Source organism: Strongylocentrotus purpuratus, unplaced genomic scaffold (assembly GCF_000002235.5).
Source record: "Strongylocentrotus purpuratus isolate Spur 01 unplaced genomic scaffold, Spur_5.0 spur5_scaffold_5, whole genome shotgun sequence".
Lineage (NCBI taxonomy): Eukaryota > Metazoa > Echinodermata > Echinoidea > Camarodonta > Strongylocentrotidae > Strongylocentrotus > Strongylocentrotus purpuratus.
In genome coordinates, this window is record NW_022145611.1 from 31,396,587 (window position 1) to 31,422,311 (window position 25,725).

At 34.9% G+C, this 25,725-nt stretch overlaps 1 long non-coding RNA gene across 1 annotated transcript in view; it reads right to left on the bottom strand.

Moving 5' to 3' along the window:
- LOC115929576 overlaps positions 1–25,725 on the bottom strand; it is a 44,878-nt gene that overhangs the window by 17,553 nt on the left and 1,600 nt on the right. Inside the window, exon 2 of the long non-coding RNA XR_004066562.1 lies at positions 7,210–15,595. This is a non-coding gene — a long non-coding RNA (uncharacterized LOC115929576). The remainder of the gene's footprint in view (positions 1–7,209; positions 15,596–25,725) is intronic.

Consider the following 25,725-nt stretch of genomic DNA (forward strand, 5'->3'; position numbering starts at 1 on the left):
TTTCTTCTGTTTAGTTTTAAAAGGATGTTGTTAAAAGGCATGCGAACTATCGCGGCCATTTCGTTATATGTTTATTCTTTTAATACTATTGAATGATTTTCGTCATTATCTAAACAGATTGTGCGAAGTCCTGTTTTTTTTTTTCTTATTTAAACTTTGTTGAATTTAGTTTTCGTCTTTTGTAATTTTTCCTGGCCTTTTATATCTGCATTTTTCAATTGTCAAATGCCAAGGTTTTAGCCCTCATACTTAAATTGTATAATATTTTTTTTAATTCAGTCTCATCAAAAACTACAAAGTTACTTCTAGTAAAATGTCTTGCTTAAAATAGCGCAAGTTATTTTCATTCCTGATTTGCGTTTTGTCGTTTGAATTTGCTTGAATTTGTCTTCACAAACGGTCTTCAAACATTACAGCTTGATCAATTCATGGCATGTAATATTTACATTCTCCAGATCCACACGGGGTTATCTATATTTGTGAATTATCTATTTTCATCCTTGAGAGTGTGAATTGGCAAACGAACGAAGAATATAGATCTCAATAGATAGCAATCCGTTCAGATTATATTTTTCTAATCAATACTAGAATTTGAAAGAAGAGAATAAACTCATCTGGCTCCCAACCTACCCCTCTTCTGAATTACGTGCGCTTGTTGCCGATTTTACCTCATACCGTTCTTGATCTTTTATAGTGATCGTACTGTAGGCATTATTTTTTTTCGGGTTTTATTTCACATGTGGACATTGATTGATGATGATCAAGCGATGTGGACAAACAATACAAGGGGTGAAGAATAGCTGGAGATATATCACGAGAGTGGAGTGAGAGAAAGACAGAAAACGAGATAGAGAGAGAGAGAGAGAGAGAGAGAGGGAGAGAGAGAGAAGCCACAATGAACGAGGAATACGCCTATATATAAAATCTCTTTTCTAGATCACGTGATGGCTATTTCTTTTTTGCATACAATATATTTTTTATTTAATCGTTGAAAAATCGCCCTTTTTCCTTTTTTCAAAGAGCATTTGCAAGACACGTATTTTATAGAAATACCAGTTTGCAGAAGCGATTGTGACATAAATATATTCCTTTCAGTCTGTCACAAAGATCTTTGGATACATCTAGAATAAAGAAAATGAGAATAACAATAAAGCTGCAAGTCATATTCGTTATGGAAGTGAATACTATCATCAAAATATGTCATTATGCAGTTCACGAAAACCTAGCGATTTGCGTCAGAGAACGGATCAATGGGATGACACAACTATAACTTCTAAATGCTCAAGGTCATTTTCAAGTTGAATTATTTCGATAAGCAAATTAATTGGAATATATAAAAACTGAATTAGCTGTGTTGATCTTAAGACCCCCAAACGGTTTTAATAAATACTTAACATATTCAGAGATTAAAAAATACGGGTAAGAATATGGGTAAGAATGAGATGAAATATTGTATTACTCTACCTTACAGGCGAAAGTCAGTTAGGCGTAACAACAATTTTATACAAATAGATATTACATCTTAAAAAGCTGATTTAATGAATCAAAGTAGGACTAAAGCTATGATTAGATGGTCGTTTTTCTCCTATATTGTACAGAATTGAGTTCAACGGTACTTGAATCGTTCAAAAGATAATATGTAAGGTACACAAAAATTAGGGAAATCACAAACCAGAAAATTATCACCCGATTAGAACATCTAACCTTAGGTTGTATCAATAAATTCTGAAAACACCAATTTCTCGCTTGATATATTTTGCAAATAAAATTGGCTTTTAACTCTAGATCGGCCATGAAAGTAAAAAGTCAAGTAGTGGTAATTACACAAGCATATTTACACCAATAGCGGATAACGGTATCATTTACAAGATATGTGTTTCGTTTTGAATTCTTCCGACATAGAATTCGCGACTTTAATACCTTCGATACATTTACAGATAATATTAAAGAAAATCCGTGCCTGGAGCAAAGTGAAGGAAAATGATATGAACGAATACGGAATGGTTAAAAGCATGTTGATGTAAGCGGCAAGTTATAGCAATTCATGCAAGGCAATATATTGTTCGTCTTGAAATGCGCATTTACAATCAAAATAACATAAGTATAAATATAAACAGAAATGGAATTGTACTGTTTTTATTATATTTGATAATTATAATAAGGCAAAGCAGTGAATGGATGTTTTTAAATTAGTATCGAAATAAATCGAGAATTGATCTCATTTACAGTATTCCTTCAAATTTAGTCGTAGCGCCGTTATTTTTTGTATGTGTCTTCTGAATGACCATTTTTTAAACTGTTATAAATGGACTTGGGTTATTGCCATAAGACATCTTATTTTCTTTTTTTTTACTTTCTTTTTTGCTACTGGCATATCCACTGTACAATTAATCTATGCAATTGAATTATAATAATTGCTGTTTAACATTATTATTTTCGTGGATGAAGTTAAGTTCTTCTTTTTAGCTGTTTTTGAAATAGGGCCTACTACATGTATAAATGTTCAGTTTATAAACATTTCATGTTTACTTGTATTTTACTATAAATATGACAACATTACGGATGTTTGCCATGTGTTTTTTTAAAATAATACAACCGAAATTGAATTTTAATTGGACTGAAAACTCGGACTGATGCTAAAAGATGGATTGAGAAAGAATCCATAAAGATCTATACAGAAAATGTAACATAAGAAGAAAATAAATTTAATATAAATTTTGTTTTATTCCTCCTAATACAACTCAGTCATTATTGTCCAAAAAAAAATACATCAACTTTTCTCATCGATTTTCTTTAAATCTCTCTTTTTTGTTTACATGTCTACCTATTTTACTACTATACCTTTTCGATAGGGCTATATAATTTGACCATATTATACACGTCATCACCTCATTCTAAAATATTAACATTTTCCATATTCATCGCATTTGTCGAGTGAAATAAGCAGCTGCTTTAAAGCTAAAATTTCCAAGACATAAACATTTGATGTGTTAATTTAAGTGCAACTTCCAAGAACAATATATGATTTGTTATTTTATTTTCCCCTCACATACACATAAGTCGATGTAGCATATACAAAGTTCATGTTTTATTATTAATTGACATAATGACTATTGCCTGGTAAAATTGGCTGTATTTTCTTATTAGAGATCTAATATTGTAATATTCAATTTCATTTTAAAGGATTCATCACGATTGAATTCAGCAGTATACGCTTTGATTCATAAACTAGTATCTGCTTATTTTAAGATTATAATAATGGGAAATCCCAAATTCTCTATATATATAATGTAATTTGGACAATGTTAATTGCTACATTTACCCCCCAAAACGATGTGTTTTGATAATGATAATTGATAATAAACAATAGCAAGAAATTGTACATTACAATTATACATATATCATGATAATCGCATGAGGATTCGTGAACGATATTATAGATCATCAAAGTCTTTTTTCCGAACTCTTTCACGAGTCCTTCGAAATTTTCTGTTTGAAATGAGTTTTTATGACATACCATATACTTCATAAAGGATGTATTCTTCATTTAATTCCTAGAAATACTCAATGTATATAAAATAACACAAAAGCTTCACATCAGAGACGAAAAATGTCGTTGTTTTTGCGCAGAACGTAACCTTGGTTGTCCCAGCCGAACGGTGCCCGTAGGGACAGTGCGAGTGACCGCTATATTTACCGTGCCCGCTCGCTCAGTCGCTTCGCCGTATCACTTCTACTGCAACCTTATGATTTCAAGGCCGCTGTAATGGCGCCTAAATTACCCCATGTGTATCAATGGTAACAGAAATATAAATATAAATACAATTAGTTTGAAAATTAAGAAAAATGGGTCATGTTATTTTTCTCAAACAGTCCTAGATATTTTATTTCAATATTTATCCGGTAATTTTGACTAAAGTAAAGTATAAAGGCATCTGTTTGAAATTCCTCCACTCTTAATGTTATTTTCACTAAAATATTCCATTGTTTCTACTTCCTCAAGTATGTGAATTAATGCACTCCACAAGATGGTTATAACGAGCGATCTTCTTAATAAGTAAACATGTCTTTAAAATTAGTGCAAATCTACAAACATGCAGCCCGTCCAAAGGTCAGAGTATACAGTACTTTGGGCTCGCTTCCAGCCAGCCCTCTTGGGTGGTGACTCGTTAGCAATCCGCTGATGATAGCGACATGCGATGTCATTATACTAGAAGGGGGTTTTGTGTGGTTTTTCATAATGACCTTGCATTTAGTCTGCATTTTCTTGGAATAGAATGTTATAACAAATGAATTGATATCATTTATACAGATCGCTCCCATTATTCGTTGATAATGACCGCAATGAATGCGGATGCAACATAAACGACACATGTTTCAGTCTCATAATCTCTCAGGATTCTATGAAAATGTTCATAAAAATATAAAATAAAAGGATTGTTTAATAGGAAAATATAACAAGTTTATTAACTGGCGGTAGAAAAAGTACTCATGTTTCCTTAATTATTTCTATCGTATTATGTATGGCTAACTATATTTGTCATTGAATATTTTGTTTCTTCAAATCTCTAATTCTATGATTAAAAATTTTAAGGGCATGAGACCTAACTAGTACTAATTTTAGTTTTGCTTAAAAAGGGGGATCCTGTCAACAATAAATAATATTTTCAATGTTTGGGAAACTGATTGGAATATGACTATTTACAAGAAGAGACAACCGTCTTATACATTTCAAATGATGTAGCAATGTGATCTGTTTACAGTTTACAACGTATTTTTTTCTTTTATCTAAGATGTGTTCTTTGCTTTGATATCAACGAAAATTCGATGTTATTACATGATTTTATCAAGAATTATGATAATAATAATTATAAATAACAACGAAGGAACCCTTTAAATAGATTTATATTATTTCATGATAATAATCCTTTTCGTAAAAGATAAATGTGGAAAAATATGAATAGCCTATGGAAGATGATGGAAAATGATATTCAACCAACATTATCATGTTGATTGAATAGCATACCAGTGTTTATTGTACGGATAAAAGAAAATAAATAAGAGGATAGTGGGGTGTACGACGCTCAATAGTCCGGCATTTCTCTGAATTACATTTCTATTTCAATATTCAGATTTTCAGGGTTCCATTTTCTTTTATATGTGTTGAGAATAGAATTCAAGTTATGAAATCAAAGGTTATTATTATTCTTTTTTTAATTTGAACGGGTTTCTTTGTTGTGTAATATTCGGACACATCGAACACATTTTATTTTCAAGTCGCGTCTCGCCATCTTTCCGTTTTGCCGATGTTATACAAGTCAGATACACGACTGACAGAATATAACACTGCGAGAAAGAATCTAATATCTCTACTTTCCGGCTTTTTTTCTTTCTTGTTTCTATCCCAACTAGACCAAAAGCGATCGATTTCTGCGATCAGCAAGTCGATTCCAGCCCCCAGGCCTGAGTCTGGCGAGGTAAGATGTTCAAGAGAAGGAATTCACTAGCACGCCAAAAACACGGACATGAAGCAGGTTCTCCAATTTTTGGAGTGGGCGCCATTTTGAAGATCGTGCTGGACAGACGGAATAACCACGAAACTTTGCCGGTTTCATTCTATGTCAATCAATACTAAGCGACCTTGGTGAAATGTGCTACCATTTCATTTCATCGATAACATGATCATCTTCACTTTCTCTCACAGGCGCCTATAAGCATCTCCTTTCTCCAATATGCCTATTTCCATCCCCTTCTCTCTCCCTCTCCCTCCCTCCCGCTCTATCTCCCATTTCAACAGAGAGAGTCTCTGAATCCCCAGGATATTAGTTATAAATCAAAAAACATATTTTGATCATAACATAAGATTTAGAGATGACCTACTTTTTGGTGTGCGAAAAGAACTGTTTGCGGCCCGGCAAACTTATTTTCATTTCCCCCTTATTTTCTCTTATCACAAAGATCACCTGATAATTCTTCCTCTCTTTACGGTGTACCATGTTCATCACCTCTCTGGAGAGGGGGTGGATTAGTTCTCTTTTCTTCTTAGGATAATGCAACCAGACGATGGGGGAAATGCGCGACAGACCGCTAGCGAGCAACCGACGGGTGAAGAAGAAGTTTTGAAATTGGTGCTGCAGAAGCCAAAAGATTGAAGCCTGCTTAATTTTAGCATGCTCCAGTGCATCGTGTAAAAAAGAATTTCATGGACAATTTCATCTCAATTGGTCCCATTTAACTGTGAACAAAACACTGCATAACCGAGATGTTGACTTTATAGACAATCCGTGGGTCTGCAAACTGACTTCAATCCTACTATGACCGACTTTCATAGCAGTTCTAGTAGAGAATTTAGCGATGGGTGAGCACAAAATTAATAGGCTACCCATCAGATCCACTGTAAAAATGAAAAAAGAAAAGAATACTAAAAGGCCCCAGTTTGAGTGGATTATTTATTTCTGATATGCGAAACAGTGCATTTTGGTTAAATTATGTATGGGATACTATTTTCAAATTATATAGCATGCAATTTCGTTTTGTTTTATTTTTAAGAACCCTCGTTTTTCTAGTTCGATTTCCCATCGCCAATCAAGCAAGGTTGCATTTCGGTATGAGCTGATATCTTTTTTAATTACCCCGTTTACGATCCCATGTCAAAGGGCATGTTTCTGACGAAATCATAAGAGAAAATACAACAGCTACCTTGTCCGTAACACAAGCATTTTCACCAAATTACTTTCAGGATTTATGGCGCGCCCTTTTTCCTCCTCATCTCAATTTTCGCCTTCTTTTTCCCGCCATTGCGCTGATTGTCATTCTAGCTGGTCGTCTGCTGTGTCGTCTGATGGTCACGTATGTCGGATGTAGGTCCGTCTCGCTCAAGTCTCTCTCTGTTCCGATCCCAAACCCTATCACACTCGATGCTTTCACTATTGGGGATTCTCTTCGATGCCGGCCATGCTGGCATGTTCCGTCTCCCCGCTTTTTTTTTTCTTTCTAGCTCCCCTCTCATCCCCTGCGCAATTTCCCTCAACTTCTCTTGCGTCCCTAAAAAAGCTTCTTATAAGATCAAAAGAAGGTACTATACACGGACATGCTGCATGTGTTAAGAATTCAAATCTGACTATAGTGATAAGAATTTCGCGCAAGTCTTATTTCACGGAAAATGTAATGGCGAAGAAACGCTTTATAAGAAATGAGCCCAAAACTTACCGGTTTATGAAATGGTCATCTAAATGGGTAGCTATTGGAGCATGTGGAACTGATGACAGAACAACTGTGTAATGGCGATTTTGCACCTTCCTTTTTCTCTTTTCTTTGCTGGTTCTATTTTCTCACTCCACTTCGGTTATAAATTCGTCTGACAGCCTCCAAAAGGAGAGGTAGAGAGAAGCAAGGATTGTGTACAGAGTCGCTATGCATACAGTCAACTACGTTGCACTGTTTGCTCTTACCTACGACAAGTCTACCAGACAAGTTTGTTCTCCCTCCATCCATTTTCATCCTCACATTATTCCCTTCAAAATATTGCAAGTGAAAGGAGACAGGACAGAGATATGTAAGGAACATCCCATGTCCATGTATATGTCTTAAACTACGAGGATAAAACATCGCTTTCGCCAAATTTTTCGTGCCTTTATAAATGACGAAAAATGCGAGAATGTCATGAAAGTTTTGGCCGTCATATCTTAGGCTGAAACCCAAACCGGCCATTTCTCTGGTTCTATTTGCCAGCAAACCGTTGCGCCATTACGATTCCTTTCAACAAGCACGGCAAACCATCATACAAGGTTTGCTCCTGTTAGCTTTACAGCCCAAACCCCTTTCTCTATCTCTCCCCCTTTCTCTTTCTCTCTACCCCCCAATATTCGTTTGCTTAATTTTTCCCAGTTTATCTGGAACAAACATTCAAAACCATTCAATTACTCTACTCCAGTTTTTACAACGGTAATAGTCTGCCTTTCTCGTTAGAAACGGATGGCAAATATTCAGGAAAAATGTCCAAATATAAATGTTGAGCCATCTCACTCATTTTAACATAATTATGTCAAGTGTTTCTAATTTCCCAAAATTATTCATAAGTACAGAAATCTAGAATATAAATTGATTTATTTTATTAGCAAAATCAAATTTAAACCAAAGGTACCTGACATTTAATAAAAATTGACTAACACGCTTTAGGAAGAAAAACAAAAAAAAGTTTTATCAGGAATTACCCAAAACCAGCAATGATGCCCACACCTACGTGATTTTGATCCTGTTGTGGTTCATTCTCCGTCATTACCAGTACACATCTAATAATAATAATTTCATATCAATACTAAAGTCATTATGATAAGATTTGTTTGTGCGTGTTGCTTCATAAATACTGACTAGGTTGACAAAAATTGTCAGCGGGGGAGGGGGAGGGATGTATTTCCAGGGTCGTTTCCCCTATTCCTTTACAAAACTGAAATAACAAAAATGGGGTAAATCATTAATTCATTTATCAATCTTAAAAGTCATATTTTGTCGTCATGAAATGCGTCACGATTGATATTATTATATCCAAGCGTTTATCTTTGTTCTCATACTTGTTCTCAGATATTTGTTCTCTGATTTTTCAAAGTAATTTTGACTGGAAATCTGCATACACTACGGGTAACTTTTATTTGGATCTTGTAACACACATCACTATGCTTTCTTTACAACTAAATTACACATAGAAAAGTTTTCGTTCTGCATGTACTCGTTTTCTCTCTAAATAATTACGCCTTTTCCTCGATATTGCAGGTAATAATTACTCAAAGTAATGAAACTTGACGTCTCTTAAAATCGTAGAGACGCAACTCACATCGTCGCAGTTAATTGGTCATACCTGTAACATTTAAAAGCGTGCAGTAATTGCTGAAATGATTGGTCGCACTCGATGTGGGGTTTTATTTGATGAAGTATTCTTCAGGACTGTATAATATCGTTTAACTGCTGGCACGCAATATGTTAGAATGCAGCAAACAAGTGCTGTTCTTGTATTAACTTTAATAAAAAATAAAAATATCCAAACAAAAATGTTGTATTTTTTATTTAATTATCCTGAAAGTCAACCTATACAACTCCATAGAAGAGCAATGGAATTATGATGAATACCATTACTTGGGGTATATACACGTATTATGAAATGAGTTAAAATGAATATTTAATCTAGTTTTTAATATGAAAATAGTACTTAAGAAAATAATATTCCATTTGTTCGTTGCAATCTCTAAAATGCATGGTATGACGTTAATTTAGTTTTTCAATATTAATTTTGACTACTTTCTTACTTTACGTGCATAGTTCAAATTTTGTATTTTAAGACCATTAAGATTTTAGCTGCGTTCACCAGGCAGCTTGTTTCAATGGAGACATATACATAACAAACTACCACGACATCATTTATATTTTGTTTTATTCAGTACATTTACATATTTTTTTGTAATCTATTATACGATAATATTATGACTGGTTGTCAATACCTTAAAGCCGTGCTTACTTCTCTTGATGTATTGGTGAGTAGGCGTTGTTAGAAGAAATGTCTTTCTGGTGCCTTTACTGAAGATGGGTGCATCAAGTTCTAACATTACAGATATCGTAGAAGTTACAATTACAAAAGCAGGAAGTCATAGCGGTTCTATTTTGTTTGCTGATACGTTTCTGAGGTGAATTGGCTTTTCATATTAACTGCTTATGATTATGTTATCATTATTTTCTATGTTTTGCTATCTCTTTTAGTGTTCCCTCTCTGATTGCCAGCTGTATCATCAGGCAACGGCTATATATGGTCTAACATAAACAATATGTCAAAGGGGCGCGACCTGAATAATCTTGATACATAACTTGCTCTTTTATTATAATCAATTTCATCTATACAATTCCCTTTCATATTCTTCTGTGTGTGTCTCTATCTCCATCTCTCTTTATCCATCGTTCGTCTTATCATCCACCTCCTCTTTTGTACCATACTACCCCCATTACCCTCATTCTAAATTAGAATAAATTAATGGCATTTCTTATGAATAGTTTCTTCTGTTGATAACCACTTTTCTTTTCATTCATTACATTTTCCTTTGGCCTAGAGTTATTCCTTGTACCTTCTCCTTCTTTCTCCTTCAGACCTTTCGCTCACTTTTTTGCTCCCCTTAGTGCACAATGCTTCAACTTTTTTTTGATTATTCACACCCAACCTCGAAATGAATGTTATTTGTCATTCAAGCTCAGTCGCTCCATTCTCTTTCTCTCCCCTCTCTGTCTATCTCGCTCCCTCTGCCTCTGTCTCCCATTCTTTCAAAAGAATAAAAAGCAGGGTTCTTTTCATCCCCGACCCTGCTTGATATGCATCGCCCAAGCTGCCCGGTCCGTAATGTAAATTTGCTCAGTTCTACCAGGCCTGATAGCAGCTACCACGTTAAAGTGCCACTCAGAAACATTTCACAAGGAAATGAGACAAGGTCTGGTCTTACAAAGGGCCTTCAGATCCACCCTTCTTTTTTTTTGCTTCCCCCTTTCCTTTCCCTCTCATCAAACTCCCACCTGACAGGAAAGTTCAACTCACCTATTCATCAGTGCACCTCCCTCCAAAGAAGAGAATCCCTCATTCTCAAGTTCAGCGGTGATAAAAATGAAAAATGGTTCGAGTGACAAGGGGAGGGAGGGGGGCTCCTTTAGCTAGATATGAAGGTCACATGTCATGGTGATACTTTAAAACGTGAGCCTATGGTATGGGAATCCTACAGTCATTCAAGCAGTAAACACAGCACACGAATTAATTATAAATATTATTGCATAATGCTCAGTGAATAATGGCTAGCCTCAATGCCCAATTTTGATTATCATATTTCATAGGACCCAGGGTAGACATGATAGATAACATGATGTTCTTTAAACCTAACAGTTGCTTTAATTGCAAACCATCGACCATTTATTCCAAGTGCAGTACTTGCAACATCTACCATGTCCACAAGGTCCAAGTGAAGGCTTAGAACAAACTAGATAACAGTGATAACATGGAAGATTCGTCTTTCAACAAGCTGTATGATTGATCTTGAGATGAGCTGGCAACCACGTGATCGAACGAACAACTTGCAATATATGCATTACATGATAACTATCAAATGATTTGAATACTTATTTCACCACATCCACAATTTGATTAGATCTTAATATCCTCAATCAATGTAACCTTTGATAAGATAGTGTTTTGAATCGCGTGGAAACAGATTCGTTTCAGGTTCCAGTTATCTGCCTAACGCCGAAAGAAAAATGAGATGATGGTAGATAACGTATTCTTTTTTAAATTGTATAATTTAGTTTATTTCATTCGTTTTTTTTTTCTTTCATTTTTCATAAATCCGTCATGGTCAGTCAGCTTGGAATGTTGCTTATGTTTGAGAATATATTCTTCTTCTCATTATTCACTGTTACATGGCCTTTAAAGACGCTTAGATTGTACAATACCTTCGTCGTATATGACTTGCTATATGCTCTCCATTGGGCCTACCGCTTTTGTCTTGGAAGTAGTAAGACGTCTAGAAGTATTCAGTCTCATCAAAGAAAGTCAGTGGTTCTTTATCGTTTCATCACAACCTTCGATTATCTTTAGGCTGGAGCCGTGAAGCGGTTACCATGACAACGGCCTCCGTTGGTGGAAGATGAGCTGGGCATCTTCTATTTTATTCGATGGGTAAACATTCTGGGATGGGTAAAACGTTGGCCCGAATATACCACCTATAGTCAGCCATTTTAGACTATACGTTCGTCCCATGTATGATGAATATCATACTCCTTACATGGAACCTACATGTATTTTGTTTAAAAAGGCTATGCACCTTCTGTCTTCATTGTTGTCGTGTTATCCACATTTCTGACCATATGTTGATCCGTCAATAGATAGAAGCTTATGTACACCCTATGTTTGAAGGCCAAATGGGGAGGGGTCAATTTACAATTTACATTGTCTACAAAACACAGGGCTGCCAGATAAAACTCGTAATGTAGTCTGCTACCAAATGTAAATGCTTGAATAATTATGAATATCTTTCTCCTAATATTTGTCCCTCTGTTTCTCTATCTTACTCATCATACATCTGCCACCTCGACACCCCTCATCTCTCTCTCTTTCTCCATCTTTTTATATCATTTAGAAATTACCTGGCTACGTGTGTATTTTCGTATTTAGTTCCCGTTTTCTTTCTATTTCTCTCTCCCTCTATCTCTCTGTCTATTCCTGTGTATTTCTTGATCCGTTTCTTTCCCTCCCTGACTCTCTGTCTCTCTGTCCTCTTCTCCTTCTTTCTGAACTTATACCATTTACTCGTGTCCTTTCATATTTTGTTCGTTATCTATCCACCAATCTCCTATCCCATCCCTCCCATCACGTCCAGCTCCCAATCCTCTGCCTCCCCGCCTCGCTCCTCCCAACAACACATCCGAGACTTCCCCAAACACTTCTCGTTTCCGGCTTCTCGTGCCCCGCGAGACGAGAGAATGGCCCTACCAACCTGGTTGACCTCGCCAAAGTTACCATCCCAGCTTCCGGTTTAACCCTCCTAGGATCTCACAGGGATCCAGGATCATCCTTGCTTATAATTAGCATAATTATTCAACTCTTCATCCTACCAACCCTTGCACAGGAGGTATACGTACAGGATTATAATGCAGCAATAAGGTAAACTGACCAAAATTACACGGTCATGCTTTATGCAAAATACAGGTACACGTCGGGTGCACTCTTTGCAGATCATAACTTATATTTTAGAGAGTTTCCTTGATGGCGAATTATCCTTTTTTCCGATAAAATGGGTGCAAACATGTAATTTTCTACTAAATTCCCTTCTGTTGAGAATATGAGAATATATATTTCTATATTTACTGCTTGTGTTTACCAAGTCAAAATCTGAGTAAGCAATGATACTGAGTGCTTTATCAAATATAAATAGATACAGTGATAATGTAAATTTATTCAAGTTAATGGTTTATTTGTAGTTTAATAATAGTTGTCTTTATTCATGAAATATGTTTAGAGTAAAATGGTTTATATGCATTCATTTCAATATACAAGACCTCGTTATGCCTCTAAATATGTTTAAACCAGTGTAATTTAAAGCTACGGTTTTTCTAAAATTCGACATTCCCTCCATTTAAGTGGTACGTTCTATTTAGAATAGTTTATGTACCTGATTGTTTCATTCTCTCATTCTTAAAGTCCATCAAATTAAATTGAATTGACTTAGTTGTTTTTATATACATAATTGTGTTGCCCTTCTTTTCAATAACATTCCCTTTCTCTTATTATTTCACAACGTAATACTTTGGATCTGTTCACTGCTTACCATATCAACAAAATACAGATAATCACTGTTGTACATGATGTCTACAGGCAACTTGACCAACCATTAAGCTTTCCACTTAGACCAAAACATTGAAAGGAACCTTCTAAGGTGAGAGACAGTTTTCTGGAAAAGAAGACGAGTATAAACACAAACATATAAAAATAAACGCATTGAATACTGCAGACAGTTTATAATTGTGTCGCTATTGACCATGCGTCGAAGCCTGAAGCCTGGTGATGACGAATAATGCCAAGATTTGCTGTCAAGGTTTAGGGTTCTTGACCCAAGGAAGTGGTTTGGGTTCTTTTGACAAACAAAGGCTGAACTGGATGAAGTTGACTCTTCTCTTCTCTTCGTGTTTATATGAGACAATGACTTGATCATACATGGAAGGTGGTTGGTTGCTGCGCAAACGCTCATGTGGCCGAAGAACGCAGACGACCCAAAAATGTAAACATATTAATCGCGCCAAAAACAAAGTGACGTCACAACATCAGAAGGTCATCGACATCTCGTTGATCGAAGGTAGTTATTTTGGAGTTCACAGGCCATTCACTTATAGGACCCTTTTGTTTAAGGATCTTCCGTCATGTTTAATGATATTATGATGCTTTCTGAGAAAACGTTCCCATGTAGGAAGCAAAAAGTGTTTACACTCAATGTGGGATGATCATGATGGCTCTGTGTTTAGGTCTTTTAATAACCATCATTGCTGTTGTTTGTAGGTAAACTTTACAAGAGGGGATTTCTGAAGATTATATGCTGTGACAATTGAAACAGATATCCTTGTATGGTGAAAACAGCAATCACAGACAAAAAGGCCATGATGGTAAAACTCAGTCTTAATGTTTGGATAATCGTGATAATAATTGTGCAAACTGGCAAACTAGTGGATTAGAATAAGCACACCAGCCATGTCAATAAATGTACATACGTATCGGAGTATGCCTTACTGTGATACTATCACGTTTTTATAAAATCTTCATTATTTTTGTAGTGTAGTTCTTTGAACTAAATTCACAGATGCCGACATGCAGTAGGCCTATATCACAAATGACAGAGTACAATTCATCGTATTTCTATGTGAGGCAACAGTTAACAATGTGTTGCCTTATTATAAGTACTACCAAATCAAATCAAATAAAAACATTCGAATTGTTATTCGCCAGAACCCAGTTTTTACATTGATCTCGGTATTTCAATGCTTTAAGATTGTAGTCAGGTTAATGAGCTCGTCATCAACCTTCCAAGAACTTCATTATCACTTGGCGACTTAGCCTCGTTGTAATCTTATCTTTCAGGTAAACTGTTTATTAGAATCAGTATTAACATGAAATCTCAATTTCAGCAGTCAGCAGTCTTCTATCAAATTCCATTTTCAACTCTTCCATCGTGTAAATTTATTACCGTGAATATAATTACTGGAGTATCGTAGAAGAAACTACGAAGGAGGTAGAGGAAAAACAGGTGAAATCCAAAATGGCGGCTTAGCAACGGTCGATGGCGATATCTATGTGGCCTTCGAACCCGAATAGCATGCCATTGTGGGAGTCTAGTTAATGTTTAACTAGACGGGGTATGGTTAGAAGCGTATGGACCTCAATGACTAACATGCTATAGGACATATTAATCTCTGTCAGACTATGCAGTGACGATGCAAATTATGAAGGAAGGGAGATATGGAAGGAATTAAGGGGAAAGAAGCGGGAATGTATATGCTCACAAAATTACAGAACTATTGCTGTGTGGCGGGACGTATACATAGCCATTATAATTAAACAAAAACTATGAAGAAAAAACTAAATTGGTATCAGATCCGTTTGCATTGTTTTGCTTTACGAATAACTATTATTTGATTTCTAATTTACATTACAATATATTTAGATAACTGTGCTTGACAGAAGAGGCAGAAGATTTAAAATATGAGATGAAATATATTAAAAAACTGTAGTTTTGATTATGTTTTTCTGATAATGTAAGGAGATATTTTAGGTTGCGAGATACATTTAATTCATTTTGGAAAAGCATTAATTTCTCATACTTTTGAGCAAAATTGAATTGCAGGTGAATTTGATTTTGTTCTGAATAATTGCATCTTGTTACGGATTTATTCTTAACCCAGATAATCTATAGCAGAAACTACACCTACGAATTATGTATTGCTCACAACGAGACGTCATGGTGGTACTCATTCGCGTTTCGTCTGCAATTAAAAAGAAGCTGATTCCTCTCCTTAAAGATAAGGTTGAGTCCTGAGAAGAGGTAACACAATAATTTGTGAGCGTTATCATTACATTATGCAAGTGTGGAAGAACATCAGATAAAACATGTTCCCTGAAAAGCATGGCTCTTCAATTGCCTTAATATTCTAAATATGGCATGTAACATCATAACAATCGGAACGGATTTTTATGCCACATGTTTGTGTAGTCCCATATACATCTTTCTGTGTACAGTGCTTGTAACTTTACCAAGACTGGGCTAAATTTCTTAACGTCTTGACGATTCCAGAACCTTGCAGTACACACCAATATTTATATACTAGATGATGAACCTTTTTTGATCGATTCCACAACGTTTCTTTCATAATGCTATCGCATGACCAGAACTAAACTTTATCTTTAAAGTTAAACGGACTTACATTGACAGTGCTCATTATTCATTTGCTCTTATCTCTGTCCTAGAGATAAATCCATGACATGCATAATGCAGAAATGTTCATGTAATTCTAATTTTGTATTTTTCTCGATATTGCAGTTTGTTATCTTAAATGTAAGATAACCACTAAGAGTTTGTTACCCGTCACCCCTTCAATGGACCCCATTGAATACCCTGTAGATGATTTCCGTGTAGTGGTCATGACAGATGTATGGTAGATCGACGTGTCTCTTCGTGTATTACATCATTACATGGATGGGTCGTGAGAAAACGCCATGTCCAAGAAGATTGCGTGTCAACCAGATCTTAATCGCCCTTTATCCTTATAAATTTGCTAGAAGAAAAATAAGATCATCTTTATTGATGAGAAAATAAGAATGATTTGGTGTGGAGGGAACCTCCCCCTTCGTGCAATTCCCCTGAGGCTTGTGTGCTGAGAGGAGAACTATAGGAACATGCTTGCAATGAATACTCTGACCGGAATCTTCAGAAGAACTCTCATGTCTTGTCAGAATAAGAGACCCTCACATCAATCAAAATCCCCTTTTTGTACGATCAAGAAGAAATACAAATCTTATTCTCAAATGGAGAGGAGGGAATAAAATCATTTTTTAGTCTTCCCAAGACGATATTAGAAGCACAAACAAGATGGAATCAACTTAAACTTGAAAACGGTGACCTTGGAAGGTCGACGTGAAAGTCGATTGTTTGGTCACGAGGACCCACACACACACCCAAAAATAGTTTGCACTCGAACGTGTCTTCCCAACACTTCTACCTCAGTACACAAGAAAAGAAAAGAAAAAAACTTTAATATGTTGTAGAAGCATGACAGCCGTCAATGGCGTTTTTAAATTGAAATGCTGTTCTCGACTTAACAAGTTTTCGGACCGGTTTTTGTCCCGCACACGGTTGAGCATACGCCTTCTATTGAAGACAACAAGGTAGGGAAAAGGAGGAATGAAATCACAGCATCTATCATAATGCAATGAATATCTGCAGCTTGTCAAAACAAATTATTCCTCAGCTAAGCAAATCTTTCCTTTGAATAAGAGAATGTTTGCTTCGAAAGATTAATAAATATATTTCCATTATTCGCTGATATGTATTTGAGATGAGTTCGACCCTGTCCCGCCGAATTTAAGGGGAAAAAAGGACACGGAGCAATCTTCAGTACCTCAAGTGAAGGTCGTTTTTCTTTTTATATTTTTTTTTTGGTGGTAACATAAAGAAATAAGAATCATTACATCCACACCCATCTCTGGAATGATTCTCGAAGCAATAATTAAAAGGTGAGATAGCCTGCTTTGCGATATGATTGAAACGTATGAAATGCACCGTGCAATTATAACGACTGCCAATAATAAAGGGTCAGTGTAATGATTTCCAATCCACTTTGGAAAAGCATAGATGCAGAAATTGTCGCATTGCACAAACTTAATATTATTAGTAGCATTGCTTATGTATATTAAAGATTCAGCATAAGCTGCCAATTCTACTTCTGCGTGATCCGAAATTACAGAGTACTTAAGAGGTTTCCATTAAACTCACAAAAGAACTTGCTATTGTTTTTTGGGGGTGGTTATTCTCAAAATTTTCCTACTGATCCTAGCCGCACTCTGGATGCTAAAGTTGTGGTTGTTGCTACTTAACGTTGGTGTATAATCCGCAATTATTATTAAATTTTACGACCAAGTTTAGAGGATTAATCCTTCTGAGATTACGTCCAAGAATTTGTTCACCTTTTGTAAGAACAAAAGTAATAAACCTGGCTAACTAATGCACGGACAATATAGGTAATATGTTTAAGATTTGTTATCTTCAATTAAGTCAGTCGTTATCTTACCGTTAAAGCAAATTTTGAGGAGACGATTTTAGTCCGCCATTTTGGTAATCCCGTACTTGACTACTAATCGTGTACTTTAGAATCGTGAATGCCCCCTTTTGTGTTCATTCATGCAGTATAGGACAAACATTATCCAACATTTGATTTATCTGAAGTTTTATGTAACCAATAACAGGTAGTTATTAGTGACCCGATTGTTGTCTACCGCAAACAATAATTGAAACTACTTTACATGGTAATAAACAAGAGGTTTGCCCTGTTATTTATCATTTCATGTCACTGTAAAAAGAAATAAAAACATGATTGCAATCACTGTTTTTTCACAAGATGTGATTATCTTGAGCCAATGATGAGTATGGGTCATCAATGATGAGTATGTCTAGTGGTCGATACGATCTTATTCATCGTGAATCTGTGATTACATAAAAAGTTGTGTAGATTGAATTGTGTGTTTTTTTTCGCCGAGTAGAATAGGCTTTTCCGTAAGGTTCATTCATAGCGTCATGAACGTCAAGACGTGGCGAACATATTTAAGCGCCATATACAAGAAGCGAACATTATGATATTAATTCAAAAATATATTTCTTTTCCGAAATTTTACAAACTGCTTCAAGTAGGCATATTGATAAATGTATTATGAATGTTTAGCAACACAAAAAGTATTGTATCGTGCATTTGGCGTATTGAACATCGGCATCTTTATTGAAGGGCCAAAACAATTTCGACATTCTGTTAGAGTTTGATAATCAGCTTCTAATGACCATGTCCATCCTTGACAACCTGACCATGATCAGTTGACCAGATGATAATCGATGACCATCATGGTCATGTATTTTTTTAAAGTGGTGACCCTTGAACTACGATGGTTTGAAAAAAATGTATTTCACTATGACTTGTTTTTCTTTTTAGTTTCCGGTCAAAATCTACAATGGTAAATTTCTAAGACACAGAAGGGGGATCTGATGCATGAAATTCATGAAACAATATTAATTTGTTTTTATGTTCTTACTTACTATAACTTATTGTCGCGAAACGGCTGCTTTCGACTCAAGCATTCATGCTTATCATAATTGGCCTCTGCATTTATTTTGAATATTTTACTTACCTCCATACTTTTAAGTTTTCAAATATATATATATATATATATATATATATATATATATATATATGCATTTGTATATGTCTGCATTTCAGTTGTCACTCTTATGTAAATCAATTATATTGTATACTATTATTGTTATTTGAATGTTTTATATTTGATTTATCAATAAATGCAGCAACATCTGCTAAAAAAACACAGACATTGTTATTAATGAATCGGATTATTTTAAACATATTAATATATAAACTCAGTTTCAAAGATAAAAAGAGTGCAAATGAATGTTTGAAAATCGAGGAAAGATTCTCCAGAACATTTAGAGTTTACAAACATATTAACATGATTGCCCCGATTCTATATCTCGTTATAAAATATTTGGGACAAGACTACAGTATTAAAGTGTTTTATGCCTCCTCGTTGCCCCCGCCTCATTTTTGGCTCACTAATTCCACTAATTAGGGGACCTTTGTACACGAACAAACAACACTTAGGTGCGAGGAAATCTTAACCTACGCCATCCAAAAGAGCAAACATGGTACTGATTTTCAATAGAAGTGTTTGATACAAAGCTTGGCGTGTATACAGACTATACGATGCAGTAAAAACTCAACGTTTTTTTTTTCAGCCCTTATAATATTCTATAAAAATAACATAACTACATGGCACTTTGTTGTAAAACATGAATTATAAGATTGTATGTATGTTAAATGAACGAGTACAAACGATGGGTGAAGGGCTGTAACCCCCCCCCCCCCCCCACAAAACAAATGAGTAAAACCGTGGAAATGTAAAGTATACAGTTCTCTTCTAAAACTGTTCCATAGTATACTTACCCTAAAACATATATTTCTTGAATTTTTTTAGGATATATAGAGTATCAAAACCCTTACTCTTGTATTATGTTTGAAGCATGTTGTTTGTATTTTGTTTTAGTCCAGAAAAAAGAAAAAGTAGGTCCCGAACATTATCCGTTTATTCTTAGCCTTTTTAAAATCTATTTGACATATTTTTGAACCCTAAATTTTCAAATTAAAACTAAAAGTCGTATTATTTAATACGTTTAAATATCCAGCGCATTATTGAGTTGGTAGCTCTTTGTTTGTATTTTGTTTTAGACCTTTATTATATAACAGGTCTCTGGCATTATTCGTTTACCCTCAGTCTTTCTTTGATCTATTTGATAAACAAAACAAAGTTCTCTGTATAAGGGTTCAATTCCCCGCGTTGTTTTCAAACAGCACCAAAGTAAATCAAGTACACTGTAAATATTTACTGATTTAGAGCTTCAGTCACAAAAAAGAGGGAGATTATTCACCTCCTTTCATCTTTTTTTTTTCTAATCTCCTTTCACATTTCTTTCTGTCTGCCTGTCTCTCTTTTTTTCTTGCATTCTGTCTTCTTCTTTCTGTCTTCTTTCTGTCTTCTTTCTTTAATTGTTTCTTCTTAGATCCTCCAGCGCATTGGTCTCCTTTTCTTTCCCGCATGTTGTTTCCAGTCGTTTGGGCAAAAACAAATCAACGCTGAATATCACAACATTTTTGTGAACTGTTATGGAAATTGTACTTTTCATGCTTAATCCACTGTCTTCGTTAGTTCACTATATCTTACTGTTAGCTCTGCTCAGCACTCTATATTGACCATGCCTTTGTAAAATTATTATTTACACTTCATGAAAATAAAATCCTAATGTCTATAATTATAATGCCTTTTTGATCTCATAAATTAAAGTAACTTATGGATGATGAACAAATATATTCTCAAAGCAGTGTCCTATATTAGTATATCTATGATATATATTAATCATTTAGAATTTATTTATTATTTCTATGTAACTTTACTTCATTTAGTAACAAAGGAAGAAAATCGTATCAGAGTGGGTCTAAGTAAAGGTACAGTTATTGAAGTGGCAGTTACCAAATCTTGCTGGGGTGAAAATGTGACCTTAACAGTTCGTGTGTACGCCATCTCACGAGTAGAATTGTTAGCATCGCTCTGTAGCCATCAGAAAAGTAACTTGAATGTTTCAACAGTGATCATTAATTCTATATTATCATTCATTTTCTTCAATTAATTTCATCATGAAATGTTTATATCTAGTCTGTTGGTTAGTTGTGTTTTACTAGAAAATTTAGGAGAATTAAAATCCTACTTGTAAGAAAAGGACAACTTGAAATCGATAAAGATGACCAGACTAATCTCAACGTACCCGTGGCCTTTGAATAACAGAAGACGTCGTTTCATATCGTGTTTTTTCCATTTTTTTTCTTTTCTTTCTTTTTCTTTCTATTTTTTAATTTTCAATAGTTGATTGAGGCGGCCCTCCTGTTCGTTTATGTTTTAGGCTCCGCTATGATCCTACTTCTAGATTAATTTTATTTCGTGTGAATCTCTCGACAAATTTTCATATTTAATCAGGAAAACAGACTTGCCCAAAACTTGTTTTGATTTTTTAGAATATGTTCCTAATTCAAGCGACATTTGTACCTTAATGAAATATGGCATTGTCAGAAAATCAAATATTTGAAATTGATATTCAAACTAGTTTCTTATGAATAAATCATGTGTATAAACATAAATGACATTATGTAGGATTGATTGTTTGCAAAAAAACAGTGATTTTTTAATGAAGTAAACATGGTAAAATAGAAAATATTTTGCCTTGAAATACAAGTGCTTTAGTTTTTATGTTTCATACGCCACGTTCCAACGAATCTTGTAAAAATTACCAACGATATTTAATTGAACGAATGTAAGGAATGTGTAAAGATGAAAAAAAATGATGTTAATTTCACTCAGCCCACTCATCTATCGCTGAATATACCCCATCTCTATCGCTACACAATTTGGCGTCTGCTTTGGTTTCAATATATATTACTACCAAATGGCTTTGGGTAAAAAAAAAATTGCCTGCGTATATATCGTCATAGTTAACCTACGATGCAGTGTCCTACTAACTTGACAAATAAAGCACCGAGTCTGAATGAAAAAGACGTCATAGTGACGAAAGTAAAGGATTGCTGAAAATGATATTCACCATCCCATTAATAGTAATTGCTATTTCCACCATTCTATTATATTCTATATCCTCTGACGTAAGCAAGAGCTATTGCATTGCATATCCCATTTTATTTCTGACGTGATAGTTTTGACAGACTCGTATTTTCACAATAAAATAGAATATTGAATAGCTGACAACAAAACAAGAATATAAACATAGGAAGGAGTGGTTGAGAAGTCCTCTTTTATCTATCATATTTCATTGTAGTCATTAAGTAGTAGCAGAGGTTAAGCCGTGTTGTAAATGTTATTGCGGTGATAGAAGTCAAAATCGGTTTTCATAGACCCACGTTTGAAAACCATCCATCAATTTATGTCTCCGATTCCCGGATAACAATAGGAATTTAGTCATTGCGAGGAAGCGCATGCCATAGGATCGCAACGTATACCTTTATGGCGTTCTGCATCCGACATATTATCACTATGCTCGAAGAAAATACATTTTCCTCTTCGAAACTAAAAGCTTTTTGTATTTTTCCTTTTTTCTTTCTTCTTCTCCAGTTTTTGTTCTCACCTGTTTTTGTAGACGTGCACCTGCTTGGTATGAGAGAGGATTGGCTGTCAGGCGATGGATTTTGTTTCGCTTTCTACCCAATGACTCTACTCGAGGCCCTCAATGATATTCTTCAATAATTTGATGACTTCATAATGACAATTAATTCTAGTCTCATTATGACTTTGTAGTTGTGATGAACGTCTTCCGAGGTCATTAATCAGACATGGGTTACACGTTTATTATCATTGGATACTATGAGACGTAATAATGATAATTTTCACTGCTTGCAAGTAGATATGTTAAGTAATTAATTTCAATATGAATACATTTTAGCGCTTTTTTATGGGGACAGGTACTTTTTTATAGAGCCGTTTAAAAAGAGGGGGTGGGGACTTTACCTACCGGTCCAGGTATATAACCTTTTTATTTTTCTTATGTAACATACGTAAAAGGGTAATTAACAAAAAAAAACTACATAGAGTTAGTGGGCCTTTTCATTTTTTCATGTTTTTCATGTGATATTGTTGAACGAAAAAGAGTGAACTAAAACACTAGAAAACACAAACCATCTAAAAATTTCACGAAATAAAGGTACTATATATTTCAGTATTGACGAATACGCATTTGGGGGAATCGCCCTGAATTTTGGCATGACTTTGCCTCAGCTCGCGCATGGTGAATTTGGTGTAGGTTTTCTTCAATAGAGTTTAAATTTTCAACAAATTTTCCCAATGTCTGTTCCAGGAAATTATCTGGCTGCTACACGACAATGTTCTGTTTTCTGAGATAAAAAATAAACGCAACATATGTTGTGCTACTAGAAAGCAAGTCGTAAATATACCACCTCACCGCGAGATTATACGCCCATTGTGTCGGCGTGGTCTTTGGCCTGCCGCCCGCTACTCGCCAAACAGCGCGGATCGCGGCTTGATAGGGCGTTTTACTATCATGACACAAGATCGTAAAACATAAAATAGAGCGAGAAGAAATAAAGAAATCGGTCTTTCACGCAAGGTAGAATCAGTCCTGGGTAGAATGTCTCATTGATATATACAAGGATTAATTGAATAAAGTTGAATGAACTCTGTTCACATTTTAATGTTTTTGATACTACGCGGGGTGTATTGAGCAAGATATACCGTTGAGCCCCGTTACATCTCTAAGCCTACTCTTAAGTACAGGTTGTGAAACGTATTAATGGCGTGATATGGCGTGAACAAAACGCCATTGAATCCCATACACAGGCGGTGGCCTTACAAGGCTTTGAATGTGCATCTACCTAAGAGAATGATTCATAAGCTCATGTAAAATCTCAATATTGTTCAACTAATCTTCATTAGGATCGATTAGCTTTTATTCGGTGCCTTTGATGTTTAGTTCCATCTTTGATTTATTGAACTTGTTGGAATAATTAAGAAGTTTTTAAAGAGATGCAACGTAGAAAAAGGTTATTTCATGTTTATCATCGATGAACCTTGAGCTATTTTTCTAAATATTTTATTTCTGTGGGGGGCCAATGGAATGGACCCCCCCAAAAAAAAAAAAAAAATAAATAAATAAAATAAATAAATAAACAAAATTGATGATGACTTATTACTAAAATAGCAATTTATTTCCTTAAAAGGGAGGTTTTAAAATTAAAGGTGATGTTTGAAATAGGAAAAAACGACGAATGACTACAGTTGATATGTAAATTCGTGTACCATGTTTCCATGTTACTGTCACTATACGTCATTCAACATTACTATTGATAAATCAATGTTTTTGTGAAAAAAGGTCAAATACACACCTGTATAAATTCGGTTAACTTTATGTTAGCTATTGAGTGAATAATGTATTGGCAATTAGTATTAAATTATAGTTATCCATTATTATTTTGTGACATTCAGTTGACTATAACTCACTGTTATGATTATCTGGATATGTCATTTTGTTTACCAAAGAACTACAGATATTAAACTGTCAATAATTGACCAAAAGAAATAGATATGATTGTGTCACAGGACAGGCCAACATTATTATGACGATAAGCTAATGGTCTGCCAAATGCAATATTTGAATATATTGAAATATCATTTGCATTATTATTCATCTTCAGGAACTACACTATACTCGATGCTAATAAAACAAACCACTTAATATTCGATGCTAACTTCCATTTATATTTGTAAAGATGAATAAAAATGATGTCATTTACGCTAAGACGACCCTAAGAAATACTCAAATGTATTACGCCTTAAGTTGTAAGTTTACAATCCGGTATTTTCAATCGAATCCGACATATATGGTCCTATTTTAAATGAAACTGAAATGATTGCATGACCTTTAACCAACAAAAAAGAAAAAAAATACAAAATATGCTCTTGCCAAATAATAAAAATAGTTTATATTATACATCTAGTGACGTAGTCAATGCAATCGCAGATGTAATCATGATTTCATCACACGATTCTGCCCTTTTGGCATCTATTTCATCACACGCGGATATCAAAATCATAAAGGCAAGTTTTATTGGGGCAGTAAAGAATTATATTCCCCCTTTTTCTTTTTTTTCTTTCTTAGGGCTTTAACGCGGTGAGGTTACAGCGCAGGTTTTGTAATAGGCCCGGAGCTATTTGCCGTTTTACACGTGTTTCGAGTACTTATGTAGGTAACGGGAGTTGATGCACGGTTCGTGTGTTGTAGAGCTGGAATGGAACCCGGAGCAATTGCATTTCGTCGTTTAAAAACCTCAAATAGTTCATTTCGATCAAAGATATTTAATTACATGTTCACACCTGGTCCACTTTCCCATCCCAGATATATCGGCTAGCTTTTTCCGGCTCTCCGGCTTGATTCGAAGAAAAGTACACTGCTATACTCATCAAACGAATCAGCAATTCATTGATTTGCAATTTGACAAATTAAATATAGTTGTACACATTACACGCATGCCATCCACATAGTATGTGAAAGCATCTTTTAACCAGCTGAGTAAAAAAAATGCATTACCGAGAAATTATTTCTTTAAATGTTATTTTGACTTTACTCCATATAAAATGATACTTTGGTTGTTAAAACCTAGAAGAAAGAAATGGGGCTTATATTATAAAATGTAATTATATGAAGTGAATACGTCATTATGTCATAAGTTGGTGTTGTTGTTTCTGTTGGTGGTTTTTTAAAGTGATTTTACATCAAAACAAGGAAAATGACAAAGACAAGTAAACTTATTTCAAGATATTGA